Source organism: Hyperolius riggenbachi, chromosome 4 (assembly GCF_040937935.1).
Source record: "Hyperolius riggenbachi isolate aHypRig1 chromosome 4, aHypRig1.pri, whole genome shotgun sequence".
NCBI lineage: Eukaryota > Metazoa > Chordata > Amphibia > Anura > Hyperoliidae > Hyperolius > Hyperolius riggenbachi.
This window is the reverse complement of record NC_090649.1, coordinates 183540519-183555434: the sequence shown is the minus strand read 5'-3', so window position 1 is coordinate 183555434 and position 14916 is coordinate 183540519. Positions and strand designations below refer to the sequence as shown.

Sequence of the window (14916 nt, the reverse complement as noted above, 5' to 3'; positions counted from 1 at the left end):
TTACTCATTGTGTATTCATTAGCTGCCCTCCTCCCAGAGTCTTCAGACACTCCCACTGAGGTGTATACTAGGAACTGCACTGTCTAACCCTCCAATCACTGAGTCACCTCAGCCTTGCTTGTAAACACAAGTAATCAGAGGGTGTTTCTGATAAGCAGCTAGATAGGGAAATAAATGGAAGAGGAGAAATATTTTATAGATAAAAAGAACTCCCAGCATTCAACTCTTTGGCACTGTTTGGCACTTGGGACAGTGCTCCTAAAGTATGTGATAACCAGTTGCTGTTCAAATTTGATTTTTATGGTGACAATACCGCTTTAAGGACCAACTGTGCACAGATGTGTCGCTAGCCTACCTGTTGCTATGGAGTGGGGAGGAGGGTCATTGACACGGTGCATGTGGGTTGGGTAAGTAGAAGAGCCGTTGCCTGGCTGGGCTGTCACTATCTAGCAGGCAGATTGCTCACCGACGCATTGAGGGGTATCAGGGGCCACTGTACACACAAAAGATTATCAGCAGATGTGATGCTGACCAACTATCTTGGCCAAGAACCATCTAGCATGTTTGCATGTCTTAAGACTAAAAAATTCCTGTATAGGTGATCCCCCTGCTTACAAACAAGTTCTGTTCCTGGGGGTTGTTTGTAAAGGTACATACACACATCCAGTCTTGATTGTCAAATTTTACCACTTCCAAAGACACAACAGATTTTGAATATTTTGAACTAATGGCGTAGGTAATCTCCTGGAAATGGTAAAATTGTCCAATCAAGACTGGAAGCATGTCCTCTCGTGCTCCTCTAGCTAGGATCTGCTTGCCTCTCTGTGTTTTAGGCCCACATCTTATTTTTCCACTCAGCCCAGTCCCCTCCAGGCCAAAACTCCCCATAGCGGAGGAAACCACGTAGAGGAGAGTGAGTGTTGCTGTCACCTGGTAATCCTTGCAATTATGTCACTAACTGTAACCCCTGCTGTCATGTTGCTTAACTCAGTGGCGTACCTAGGGCATTTGGCACCCGGTGCTGGGTATTAAAAGACACCCCCCCCCCAAAAAAAAATGGGCGTGGCCACAACCTGTGGCGTGCTTTGCGGCAAAAATGGGCGTGGTCATGACCGGATGAGGGCGGAGCTAACTGTAATTTAAAGTATTAGCTAGTATAGTTGCCCCAGTATAGCTAGTAGTTTCCCCCAGTATAGCTGCCCCCAGTGAAGCTAGTATAGTTGCCCCCAGTGAAACTAGTTGCCCCCAATGAAGTTAGTATAGTTGCCTCCAGTATAGCTAGTTTAGTTGCCCCCAGTATAGTTGCCCCCAGTATAGCTGGTTTAGTTGCCCCAGTATAGCTGGTTTAGTTGCCCCAGTATAGCTAGTTTAGTTGCCCCAGTATAGCTAGTTTAGTTGCCCCCAGTATAGCTAGTTTAGTTGCCCCCAGTATAGCTAGTTTAGTTGCCCCCAGTATAGCTGCCCCCAGTATAGTTGCCCCCAGTATAGCTGGTATAGTTGCCCCCAGTATAGCTGGTATAGTTGCCCCCAGTATAGCTAGTTTAGTTGCCCCCAGTATAGCTAGTATAGTTGCCCCCAGTATAGCTAGTATAGTTGCCCCCAGTATAGCTGGTATAGTTGCCCCCAGTATAGCTGGTATAGTTGCCCCCAGTATAGCTAGTTTAGTTGCCCCCAGTATAGTTGCCCCCAGTATAGCTGGTAGTTGCCCCCAGTATAGCTAGTTTAGTTGCCCCCAGTATAGCTGCCCCCAGTATAGCTAGTACAGTTCCCCCCAGTAAAGATGCCCAGGAGGGGGGGAAGCAGCGCTAGAAGAAGGGGCAGCGGTGGGGAGGGGGGAAATATCCCCCCCTCCCTCACCTGGGACCCCTCCTTCTGCCTCTCTCTCCCCCTCCAGAATAGCTGCGACAAGTGCGGGGCGGCCGGAGGCGTATAGACAATTACTCACCTAATCTCCGCGTTCCCAGCGTCATGACGTTACAGGTCTCCGCCTCCAATGCCGCCCTCTGTGCTTCCGCTAATCAGGAAGCACAGTGGGCGGCATTGAAGACGGAGACCTGTGACGTCATGACGCTGCGCTCCACGATTGGAACGCGGAAATCAGGTGAGTAATTGTTCATACGCCTCCGGCCGCCCCGCACTTGTCGCCGCTATTCTGGAGGGGGAGAGAGGCAGAAGGAGGGGTCCCAGGTGAGGGAGGGGGGGATATTTCCCCCCTCCCCACCGCTGCCCCCACTGCCCCTCCTTCTAGCCCTGCTTCTCCCTCCTGCTGTGCTGCTGTGGGGGGTCGTGGTGACACCCTCCTGGGTGTCTGACACCCGGTGCGCCCCGCCCCCCTGTGCACTATGGTAGGGACGCCACTGGCTTAACTGTCATCAGAGGAGCTTACAATTAGAGATGGCCCAGCCTTGGAGAACTCATGGAGAAGCACATGATCATTTTGATCAGCTGATAGATTTGTAAGCCTCTGATTTGCTGAGATGACTTCCTGGTTTAACACATGATCATGACCAGCAATAAAGAGGCTTACAAATCTATCAGCTGATCAAGCTAATCATGTGCCTCTCCATGAGTTCTCCAAGGCTGGGCCATCTCTACTTACAATCTAACCCTTACTGCCATGTCACTTAACTGTCCTCAGAAGAGTTTACAATCTAATCCCTACTGTTGAGAGAGACTGTACCCAAGAATTTAACTTTATCCCAATCAGTAGCTGATACCCCCTTTCCCATGAGAAATATTTTCCTTTTCGCAAACAGATCATCAAAGGGCTCAGTATGGCTGATATTGTGGTGAAATCCCTCCCACAGTGTAATGTCAGGACCATGGTTCTGACATCGCACTGTGGGGGCCTTGTTGTATTGTGGGAAATAACAGTTGTTTTCAACTGCCAAAAAAGCAAGCAGCATCTCCTTCCACTGACATCACCTGCCAGTAAAAATGTCACCATATGATAAATGTCAGATTGTAAATCAGGGAGAGGAAAGATTTCACAATGGGAAAACACTGACTAAATCATTTATACATAATTATTGTAAAAATGAAGCACTTTTTTAATTACATTATTTTCACTGGTGTTCCTCTTCAAAGGGGCACTACAGCAAAAAACTGTAAAATTTAAAAAAAAATGTGCAAACATATATGAATAAGAAGTATATTTTTTCCAGAGGAAAATGAGCCATAAATTACTTTTTTCCTATGTTGCTGTGACTTACAGTAGGTAGTAGAAATCTGACAGAAGTGACAGGTTTTGGACTAGTCCATCTCTTTGTGTCTCAGTTTTGTGTATTAACTGTGCGGCTTTCTATGAAATATGAAAGCAGCCAGATGCTCCTGTGACAGCCAGACTATCTTGACCAGTCCTGCTGAATGCTGCCCAGGAGTCAGGGCCCACCACAGAAATTAACACTACTGCATCTTTTGAGCTGGAACACCTTGGCCAGCACTGCCAGATTTCAGCAATGGGGATCCTCAGCAGTGTCAGCCATCACTGCAGGATTCTTTCATGAAAAACTGGGTCATCACTGCTGAACCTTCGCCTCCCTCTTTCCCCTCCCTCCCTGGTGTCTCCTTAGGGATGATTGCCAAGTGTGACTGGTGGCGATGTAGTATGGCAGCCTTGGCTCTTGGACATTATCCCCCCCATCCTTCCTGAACCTGTATGAGCCAAAACCAATTCCGTGTACAACCCCTCATTTGTACTTGGCGAAATAAATTATTCTGATTCTGAACTGTTGGTGGGTCATGAGGGCAGGTTTGAATAGTACAGGTTTAATCCCTGGCCTGCGTGCCAAAATGTTGTGAAGTTTTAGGACTATGGTACCACTAACAAATTGAGCTATAATTGCTAAATTCAGGTAGATACCCATTTGTTTTCTTCTGTTGCCTTGAGTTTTTGCAATGTGCTGGATCCAGGTGCTGGCTGGTTAACTCCCTGGTACTTGAAAGCAAAGATTAACCAGCAAGCTCATGGTGAACCAGAACTCATTGGAGTGTGTAAGGGACTACAATGGTCCTAAAAGCCCCCTTACTAAAATGCTAAAAAAAAACAAAAGTACTTGAAAGCAGTTAGCAGTTTGAGCACTGGGACAATCTTGTTTGTGACATCACTAACTGACATCGGAGTTTACAATCTAATCCCTGCTGACATGTCACTAACTGTCCTCAGGAGTTTACAATGTAATCCCAGCAATCACATCACTAAGGCCTCTTTTAGATGGACAGCAGAACTATGCGATTCTCAGCAGTTCAGGGTCTTAAGCTGGCCATACACTAGGCCGATTCCCCGCTGATCGACAGCAGATTCGAATCTGCTGTCACATCGTTCTCGCTACACGCTAAATTTCGATCTATCCCGTCCGATTCCCGTCGATCGCTCCGTGCGGAAAATTACCGTCAATCGCCCGCGGTAGGGAGCGCGTCGCTAGCGGCGTTCGAGTGCCCGACGACCAACGCAATAGAGCCTGCATACATTACCTGCTCCGCCGGCGCGACTGCCCCCGGTCACCGCTGCTCCGTCTCCGCTCTGGTCTCCGGGTTCGGCATGCTTCACTTCTTCTATCCCGGCAGGAAGTTTAAACAGTAGAGGGCGCTCTACTGTTTAAACTTCCTGCCGGGCAGGAAGAAGTGAAGCATGCCGGACCCGGAGACCAGACCAGCGCGGAGATGGAGCAGCGGTGACCGGGGGCAGTCGCGGAGCAGGTAATGTATAGGGGGGGATTTGGAGCGGCGGCAGCACCACCACCACAGATTGTGAACAGTTTCAGGCTGAAATCGGTTCACAATCTGTTTGCAGTAAAGGTAGCCATACGATCCCTCTCTGATCAGATTCGATCAGAGAGGGATCTATCTGTTGGTCGAATCTGATGGCAAATCGACCAGTGTATGGCTACCTTTAGTCTGCTGCCCACAAGCACTAATCGGGTGCAATTATAATGCAGCTGAATGGCAGGATTTGTAGCACCATGCATGTGAGCGCCTGACACGCAGTGGCGTTACCCGGTGGCAGAGCACAGCTCCGGCTGTGGTCAGATGTGACTCCGTGGGGGAGTTGGTTGGGGGCTGGACAAAATAGTCCCCCTTCACAACTGGTGCAGCCAATGGATTGATCTAATACACAGTGTATCATCCAGCACTATAGGAAGGAAGGTTGAAGGAAGTATAGTGCAGACAGAAGACAGATAGCATACAGACCACGAGGTGGCAGAAGAAGAGCATCGCATGGAGGGCCAGGAGAATGAGAGGAGAAGTTGAATGGGTCAGAAGAAGAGATGGTGGCAAATCAAATTGGTGAGTCCCCCCCCTCCTGAACACCAATGAACTCAGGAGGCAGTCGAGGGTGCCCACAGACACCAATGATTGGGGGGCTCAGAATGTATGGGGGGGAGGTATGTGTTGTATTGGGCAGGTGGACACTTCATGTAGAGCACAATTTTTTCTTTATCCTTTGACTCCAATGATTTGGGGGGGGGGGGGGGGGGGGGCATGGGCAAACCCAGGATTTTCAAGGGGGGGATTCCTGAAAAGGTCTCCCTCAACCACGCACAATACAGTATAATAATATAGTAGGACATCATGCTGGGTACACAATATAATTTCCCATTCGACCGACCGACAATGGGATCGATCAAGAGCAGTGTGGATACAGATAATAATGAGGACAGCCGACATTGCTAATGAAGAGGATAGTGCAGCATTCACACAGCAGGGCACAGGGCTGTGCTCATACCTGACTCTAAGTTCCCTATAGCTGCTCCATGCTCTGTACACACGCTGCTGCTCCATCCAAAGTCAACTGTAGCAGGGAAGGAAAGGGGGCAATGCTGTGAGCTGCAGGATGACTGCAGATATTCTGGCATCTCAACGTGTGCCTGTCCCCAGACACTGCACCGGCCCTGGTCTGAGGGGGGATTCTGGGCAGCTGTAATCCCCCCCCCCCCTCTGCATTTGCCTATGGGGGGGGGGGGGAACGTGGCTTCACTTTGTGTGTGTGACTAGAAATTATTGCTTTTTAAATGTGGGGGCACGATGCTACATTTTATTTGTTGGGGTCATTGCTGCATTTCATATGTGGGGTGATTAACAATTGTGATATGTGGGGATCAATGATGCTTGTCGTGTGGGGGTCATTTCTGCATTTTATATTGTGAGGTTGATTGGTGCTTTTCAGATGAAGGGGCAAATGCTGCATTTCATGTGGAGGTTATTGCTGCTTTTCATATGTGGTGGCCAATGCTAGAATTAGATGCACATGGAAACGGCTGAGCACATTACTCCTTTCTTTACCCCACCTGCTGGAAGCCACTCCATCATGTGCCACACCATTGCCCCTCCTCTCCATAGCAACAGTAAATAAACACACCTTTAGGCCCTTTTCTTATGGACCTCATCTTGGAAAAAGTGCATACAAGATTTGAGTGTTTATCTGGGTATTTTTCAAGTCCACTTAGAGACGATTGGACACTTAACGATTTTGTGTATTAGCACACATATTTGTATATTATTTACCTTCAATAGACAATCCCTTGACTTGTGCATTCTATATTTACTTGGACACCATCATGCCTTTTGTGTGCCTATTGGCGATTTGCCATAAAAGGTGATTTCACACTAGAGTGTTTTGGGGACATAAAAATGAAATAAATGCCTGGAAATCGTCTGTGAAAACTACACTGGCTAATGAAATGATATATATAGATGCATATAGGTGGAGAGATATAGATAGATGGATAGATATATAAATAATTTTCACTCCACCAGTTGCTATGAAAACACGTCTTCCTCAGTTACAAGTGTATTTCACTGTTGCTGGAAGGAGACGATTGCAGAAGGAAGGCGCTCTCTACTGTCATTTCTCCCCCCTCCCGCTTTACTTGGTAGCGCCCATCCTCTTGGTACAGTAGATACCATTCAGCTGTGCGGGGGTGGTAAGACGTCAGGCACCGTCGCCTGTCTGCTCTCGGTAAGGCGGCGGCATAGCAGAGGAGATCACGAAGGGCTGGAAGGCGATAGAGGCCGAACGAGCGGGCTTAGAATACGGAACTGCAGTCTATCGTGCTGACTTGGAGCGAGGCACCCCCTCTCCTCGCTGTTGTTGGTTCGGGTCTGGGTGTGGCGGATCTCGGGCCGTGTGATACAGCCAGAAGGAGGCCGTTCTGTGTAACGGGATCCGGGAAGACGAGGCGGCGGAAGGAGTGGAGAGAGCAGCTGGGGCCGCGGGCCAGGAACGGGTAATGTCACCTATTGTTGCAGCTGCAGATTGTGAGAGTCCGGCAAAGCCCGGATCCTGCGTCCTTTCCCCGGCCCCTTCTCTTCCTTCATCATCCTGCTTCATGTCACTGAGCGGCGCCCATCACCATTCTCCTCCTTCCATTACCACCACCAGCCTCCTCCACCCCCCATCCTTTTCCTGGCCCGCCGGGCCTATCTCCAGCAGCGGTGCCGAGCATCATTCGTGCTAGTGCTGGCTGTCCATTCTATGCCTCCGCCATCCTCCTCCCTCCTCAGCCTGCCATAGCCCCATGTCGTTCTGCCTGCTGTCACCAAACTTCACATGAATAATAGATCTCTAGTATTCATGTTCATCTCTAATCTTGGTTTTCTGGGTGGGTCGGAGATATTTGGAGGATGTGAACTTGGCCTGCATTTAGTTTTTATAAATATTTTTATTATTTTTATGTTCTATATTATTTATATATTGTTTATAATTGTATAAGTAAATATTTTATATATTAGGTGACCACATTTTGCAACCTTTGCCTGGGTCATATCAGAACAATGGGCATGATTCACAAAGCTTTTTCACCCGTTTCCCTCTGTTTTCACCTTTTCCATGTTAAATTTTTAAGCTTCTGAAGAGCAAAAATATAATTTTTTAAAGGGAAGGTTCACGGTGGGGTGGGGGAATTAAAAATACAAATCCACTTACCTGGGGCTTCCTTCAGCCCGTGGCAGGCAGGACGTGCCCTCGCCAACGCTCCGCAAGCTCCCAGTCTTCTCCGGTGGTGCACCCGACCTGGCCAGGCCGGGCTCTTCTGCTGGCCGTGCGCCTCGCGCTGATGTTATCGGACGTACTCCGGGCTGTACGGCGCAGGAACAGTAGTTCTGCACCTGCGCTGTACAGCCAGGCGGACATCCGATTACGTCAGCTCGACGGCGTGAGGCGCACGTTGGAGCGCAGAAGAGCCCGGCCTGGCAGCCGGCCAGGCGCGCCACCGGAGAAGACCGGGAGCCTGCGGAGCGGGCACTTCCTGCCTGCCATGGGCTGGAGGAAGCCCCAGGTAAGTGGATTTGTATTTTTATTTTATTCCCCCCCACTGCAGATCTTCCCTTTAAAGAGAACCCGAGGTGGGAATTACTTTTACTATTGGGGCACAGAGGCTGGTTGTGCGCCCTAAGACCAGCCTCTGTTGCCCCATCGTGTGTCTCCATGTCCCCCCTGCTCGCCGCTATACCCCCCGCATTGCTGGCGACACGCAGCGTGTCGCCAGCTCAATGTTTACCTTGCGCTGTCAGTCAGCGCTGCTCCCCTGCCTCCTCCGCATCGGCGCACCCGCCCGTGTCCCTTCCCTCCCGCTGATAGGAGGGAAGTGACGCGGCGGGTGGCGCCGATGCGGAGGAGGCGGGGGAGCGGCGCTGACTGACAGCGCAAGGTAAACATTGAGCTGGCGACACAGCCAGCAATGCGGGGGGTATAGCGGCGAGCAGGAGGGACATGGAGGCACACGATGGGGCAACAGAGGCTGGTCTTAGTGCGCACAACCAGCCTCTGTGCCCCAATAGTAAAAGTAATTCCCACCTCGGGTTCTCTTTAAGGTCAGAAAAGTAATATTGAAATGAAGTGAACCAGGAACAACTTACTTTGAGTGATTATTTTGCTTGTAAATGTGCTGAAAGGTTATTTTTATCAATTAGGTGATAAATAAGACATTTATGATACATTTTGTGAATAGAGCCTATAGTGACAGGCTAGGGATTTAACAGCTGTCAGTTGCAATCACATGCACACCCACAGCATGTATTAATATTTTGCAAACATAGGACAGTGAAGGTTTTTTGAAGTGATCATGTACCATACTTCATCCTCTCAAGTTATGTTCCCATTTCCCAGTGCATCCTCTGACTGCCAGTACCCATCCTCTGCACCAATCTAAGGCCTCTTTACCATAGGCAACTAAAGAGGGTGAATTCATCCCCTGTCAGCTGCACCAGTTAACTAGCTGCGGGCTTGCTAGCTTACTGCAGGGGCGATTGGCCGTCTATGGAGTTGCATCTGAGCATGGCAGTTGCTGTTCTCAGACGTGACATGAGACTGTTATTGAGCTGCAAGGTAATGCCATTGTGTGTGGTGTTGCCAAACGCTACCATATAATTGCAGCCAAAAATCGCTTGTGACCAGCAGCTAGGTGGCTGAACTACATGACTCCTGATCACTTTAGTTGCTTGTGGAAAAAAAGGCCTTGTGCGGTTAGAGAACACCAGGGCACAAAGATACCAGACTTAATGTACATACATGCATCCATATTTATATATCGCTGACATCTTCTGCAGCGCTTTGCAGAGTATATAGTCACTAACTCCCTCAGAGGAGCTCATAATTTTAAAGGAGAAACTGAAGCAAATAAAATTTGCTATTGTTACCTTGTAATACACTTCAGTACTCTCAATAGATGTAAAGCGCTGCATCCCTTCCTCAAAACGAGCGCTTTAGACCCCCCCCCCCCCAAATCCCCTGGAGTTAATCCGGCGGGCACTTCCTGAAAGAGGCAGAGCTTTCAACTGCAGCTCTGCCTCTTCTGATGTCAATCGTGGCGGAAACGAAAGTGAAAGTGGGCCACTGCGGCCCACAGAAGCGGCGGTTATTGCAGCTACCTGATCTGCTCTGCCCCCGGATTTTTTTTTCCTTTTTTGAGCCCACCTTGGGCTCTCTTTAAGGCTGGTTCACACTGTGAGCTTTTGCACTCAGTAAGCGCCACCGCAGTGTCATCCTGTAAGGGTGTTCTTACTGCAGCGTTTCAATTTTAAGAAATTTTTAAATCTGCCTCTACCATTTTTAGTTTGACTTTTCTTAAAGGAAAGGAACACAATCACTCTGAAAATCGCTTTGCAAAATCACAATCGGTAAAAGCTTAGTTATTGCGTTTTGTAGTGTGAACTAGGCCTCAGTGAGTTCTTTACTTTTATCGCAAACACTCGCTTGGCTATGTGCAATAAAGGAAATCTGAGGAAGTAGCCATACACTTTAACCCCCTAGGGAGTATGATTCTCTCTGAATTTTATGGTCTAAAAACAGTGCCTTTTTTTTTTTTGCATGCTTTTAGACCAGTGGTCCTCAAACTAAGGCCCGCGGGCCGAATGTGGCCCCCTGAGGCTTTTTTACCGGCCCTCCTCAAACAAATTGTATTACTTATAGATGAGGTCAGCTACATCTTTAAATATTATTAGTTGGCATATAGAATAGCAGTGCTGGCACCACCCATCCACATGGAAGCCAGAAAGCAGTAATTTGCTGGTTTCCAATCAAATTCCACATCAGGTGACACTGCTGTCCACTGCAGGTTGTCACCTGGGTATGCTTCACTGTCCGGCCGCAAAGACTTCTACATCATTTTATGTATGTCCCGGCCCCCCAGCAGCCTGAAGTACGTTGACCCGGCCCTCGGCCCAAAACGTTTGGGGACCCCTGTTTTAGACCCTAAAACTGGGGGAAAAAATTATGCTGCTAGGCAGATCTGCAGCAGCCCTGCACTCACCTCCCTGGGATCCAACTCCACCCTCCAGGTGGCGCTCGAACCCTGTAGTGAGATCGCTGTCTGTCGTTATGACAACACAGCGATCTCACCAGGGGGAAGCAGAGCCTCCTTGGAGAGGAAGGAGACTGGTCGGCCGATGTCGGGATCCTTCGGGAGGAGAGTAAAAACGCCCGCTGCGCGCATTGCTCTGCATAGACCTCCCGGCAGCTGCCATGAGTTAAAGGGGATTTTTAGCCTAAACAGTCATTAAGTTACATTAGTTATGTTAATTAGAATAGATAGGTAACATAAATCTTTCCCACCCCGTTTTAAAAGAACAGGCAAATGTTTGTGATTCATGGGGGCTGCCATCTTTGTCATGGGGGCAGCCATCTTTTTGGTTGAAAGGAGGTGACAGGGAGCAGGAGACACAGTTCCAACTGCCCTGTGTCCTGATCACCCCTCCCAGCTGCATGTGCTAGGCTTCAAATGTCAAATTCAAAATGTAAAAAAAAAAAAAAATTGCACCAAAACAGCAGAACGAGCTCAACAACATCAGAAATCCCATCATGCTTTGCACAGCATTAGGGGAAAAAAGCCCGGGCAGTTTTTTTTCTGTGCAGCTAAAAATGAGGCTTGTATAAGGGCCCGTTTCCACTATCGCGAATCTGCATGCGTTTCCTGCATGCATATTCGCACAGCCAATACAAGTGGATGGGCCTGTTTCCACTTGTCAGTTTTCCTGAGCGTTTTTCTGTGCAGGATTTTTCTGCACGGCAGAGCCCTCAGAATTCGCCTGCGTGTGGAATGCATGCGAATCGCCGCTAATGTATTTAATAGGGAAATCGCCTGCAGCTTTGGTATGCAAATTTTCATGCGAATTCGCATGGAGATCAATGGAAAAGCACACCGGCACTGCCATGGTTAAATTCGCATACAGCGTCATTCATGCGAATTTTCATGCGAATTCGCACGAAAATTCGCATACACCCGCATGTGAAATTCGCCGCATGCGAATTTTTACCACGGCGATTCGCCCCGCACAAGTGGAAACGGGCCCTAAGAGAAAAAAAGTTCTAATGCTGTGAAACAGTTAAAGGACTTACGAGGCCAAAATGGCTAAAAAAAGCCAAGTACCTTTAAGATGTTTAAATGCACGGAGGACGCCGTCCGCGCCCTCCGTGCAGTTCCGCCGGGTCCCCTTCCTGTGATCGCCCCCCGTGCCGATCGCGACCCCACAGGCCGGGTCGGGCTCTCGTTCCGCTCCCAATATGGCCGCTTCCTCTGGCCGCGGCTGCGCAGTCCGCCTGGCCGCTAGTGCGGCTGCGCAGCTCTACGGCCAACCCCTCCGATCCACGGTTCGGGGGGTTGGCCGTAGAGCTGCGCAGCCGCACTAGCGGCCAGGCGGACTGCGCAGCCGCGGCCAGAGGAAGCGGCCATATTGGGAGCGGAACGAGAGCCCGACCCGGCCTGTGGGGTCGCGATCGGCACGGGGGGCGATCACAGGAAGGGGACCCGGCGGAACTGCACGGAGGGCGCGGACGGCGTCCTCCGTGCATTTAAACATCTTAAAGGTACTTGGCTTTTTTTAGCCATTATGGCCTCGTAAGTCCTTTAACCAGTTCGCATTCAGTCGTTTTTCGCTTCATGCATCCGAACAATGTTCACCTCCGATTCATTAGCCTATAACTTTATTACTACTTATCACAATGAACTGATCTATATCTTGTTTTTTTCCGCCACCAATTAGGCTTTCTTTGGGGGGTACATTTTACTAAGAGCCACTTTACTGTAAATGCATTTTAAAAGGAAGAATAAGAAAAAAACGGAAACAAATCATTATTTCTCACTTTTCGGCAATTATAGTTTTAAAATAATACATGCCTCCATAATTAAAACCCACGTATTGTATATGCCCATTTGTCCCGGTTATTACACCATTTAAATTATGTCCCTATCACAATGTATGGCGACAATATTTTATTTGGAAATAAAAGTGCATTTTTTCCGTTTTGCATTCATCACTATTTACAAGCTTATAATAAAAAAAAAAAGAAATATTTCATCTTGACATACCGGTAGATATTTAAAAAGTTTAGACCCTTAGGTAAATATTTGTGTTTTTTTTTTTTATTATTGTAATTTTTTTTGTTTTTTTTAATTAAACATTTTATGTGGGTATTTTTGGGAGGGTGGGATTGAAATTGTATTATTTTTTGGAAATATATGTGTATTTTTATTTTTATTTAACATTTAGATGTAGTTTACTTTTTGGCCACAAGATGGCGGCCATGAGTTGTTTACAGTGACGTCACTCTAAGCGTACCACGTACGCTTAGAGCGACATAGGAAGCAGAAAAAGCGTAGCTTCCGAGAGAAGCTGTCGCTTTTTCTGCGGGGGAGAGGAATCAGTGATCGGGCACCGTTGCCCGACTCACTGATTCACTGGCTAACAAACCGCCGGCCGGGAGCGCGCGTGCGCGCGATCGGTCGCGTGGACGCGCAGGAGCGCACATGGCTTCCTGGACGTGAGTTTCACGTCCAGGAATGTCAAATAGTTAAAGAAACACCAGGCATTTCCAGTGCTGCTGAGTCCATTTTTAGCCTGGAGGTTCACTTTAAACTCGGGGTTACCGCTCCTGGCTTTTTTTTTTTTTTTTCACCCAAGCTGGACTTGTGATAACCGCTAAGGAGTTTAATAATACTTCTGTGGTGGGTTTCCAGAATCGTTTATTTTTTCCAGTGATCTCTGGCCTGGGCTTGAGGGCCAGTTAACAGCGAATGTGCTATACTAGGGGTCAGATTCTGCTGCTCCCATGCCGCATGTGGCTCTTTAGCCACTTGAGTGCGGCTCTTATATCCATCCCGCCGATGCCTGTCCCTCATCTCCACAGATAGTCATGAAGTAGCGTGCAGTCATCATTTCTCGGCAGCTGACATCGCATAGGTTTTCCCGGCAGCTAGGAAAATGCCCAGGATTGGCTTGGTGAAGTAGTGGGCAGGACCATCTTTGCCTGTGTAGCTCAGAACACCCAGGATTGGCTTGGCGAAGGCAGGGCTATTGGCACAGTAGAGAAGAGCCGATTGCATGTTCTCTTTATGTCCTGGCTGGAGGAGTTTCATTTGTCAGGCAGCAGGTTTCTAAGGAATCTAAAGGTGTGTAAATGGTGGCTATAGGGAATCTTGCTATGGAGTCCTCATCAGGGCTGTGGAGTTGGTACAAAAATATTCAGATTCCTCAGTTTATAAAACCTCCGACTCCAGGTACCCAAAATGGCTTCCGACTCCTTAGTCTAAACACATACCAGGGCTGTGGATTTGGTACAAAAATCATCCAACTCAAACTCCTCAGTTTATGAAACCACCAACTCTGACTCCACAGCCCTGGTCGTCATGCCCTCTGCTCCCCCCTTTCACTGACACCCCCTTGTGTAAAATCCCTGCAAGTCAGCCGTATCGTGACCTAGCTGGGTTAGTGCTTGCGCAGTAGTGCACGACTTGGCTGACTTGTGCGCATGAACTTGATCTTTTACAATCGGACTGAGATGGCAGTGAATGGGTGAGCGGAAAGCATGTGGGAAGGTGCCAGAGGGTGACTGTCAGCGTTGGGTGCAGTTGTGCACCAGGTAACTGATGGCTTTATTTGGGCTTCATGGCTTACACGTCCATGCATTTGGCATTTCATTTAGTGGCAAGCCCATTCCTGCTTCTCTTAAATTAGCACACTTCTTTTTGTTTTTTGCAAAGGTAGTTGTATAATGGTTTTTGCTGCATTATTTACAGTATTCTCCCCAGATTTTTTTTTCCAGCCAGGTGGCATGAAAAAGTAGCAGGGTGGAGCATGATGGGGGATTGCAGGGCCGACGCAACTCTGCTTACAACTTAGGAGGAGGGTAAGGAGGTGAGCCGATGACAGCCGGGTGCTGACCAAGAGCCTGTGGAGAACACTGGTTTATTTGCACTTATCTTAGGACCCTGATTTCTATGGATTAATTGATTTTTAGATTGTTTGCACTATCGCACTTTTTGAAGCATATGTATACATATATACATAATAATTGATGGATATGGAATATTGACTGGCCAACTTTAGACCTTTCAGCAGTGTACTAGTTATGATTGACAAATTTGGCTCTCAAAAGAAGTCTTAAGGAGAACCCGAGGCGGGGTTCTTACATCGCAATCCCCA

The 14916-nt window shown here is 48.3% G+C and overlaps 1 protein-coding gene across 5 annotated transcripts in view; it reads left to right on the top strand.

Annotated features, from left to right (window-relative positions):
- The window catches only part of GNB4 (G protein subunit beta 4), a 146419-nt gene that overhangs the window by 64084 nt on the left and 67419 nt on the right, over positions 1 to 14916 (top strand). For 2 of the 5 annotated variants that reach the window (XR_011031393.1, XM_068281060.1), the window contains exon 1: positions 6906 to 7226. The exons of the other annotated variants lie outside the window; for them this stretch is intronic. The gene's annotated coding sequence lies outside the window, so the exon portion shown is untranslated. Of the gene's footprint in view, positions 1 to 6905; positions 7227 to 14916 lie in introns of those variants that run through there. 5 annotated transcript variants of the gene reach the window in all.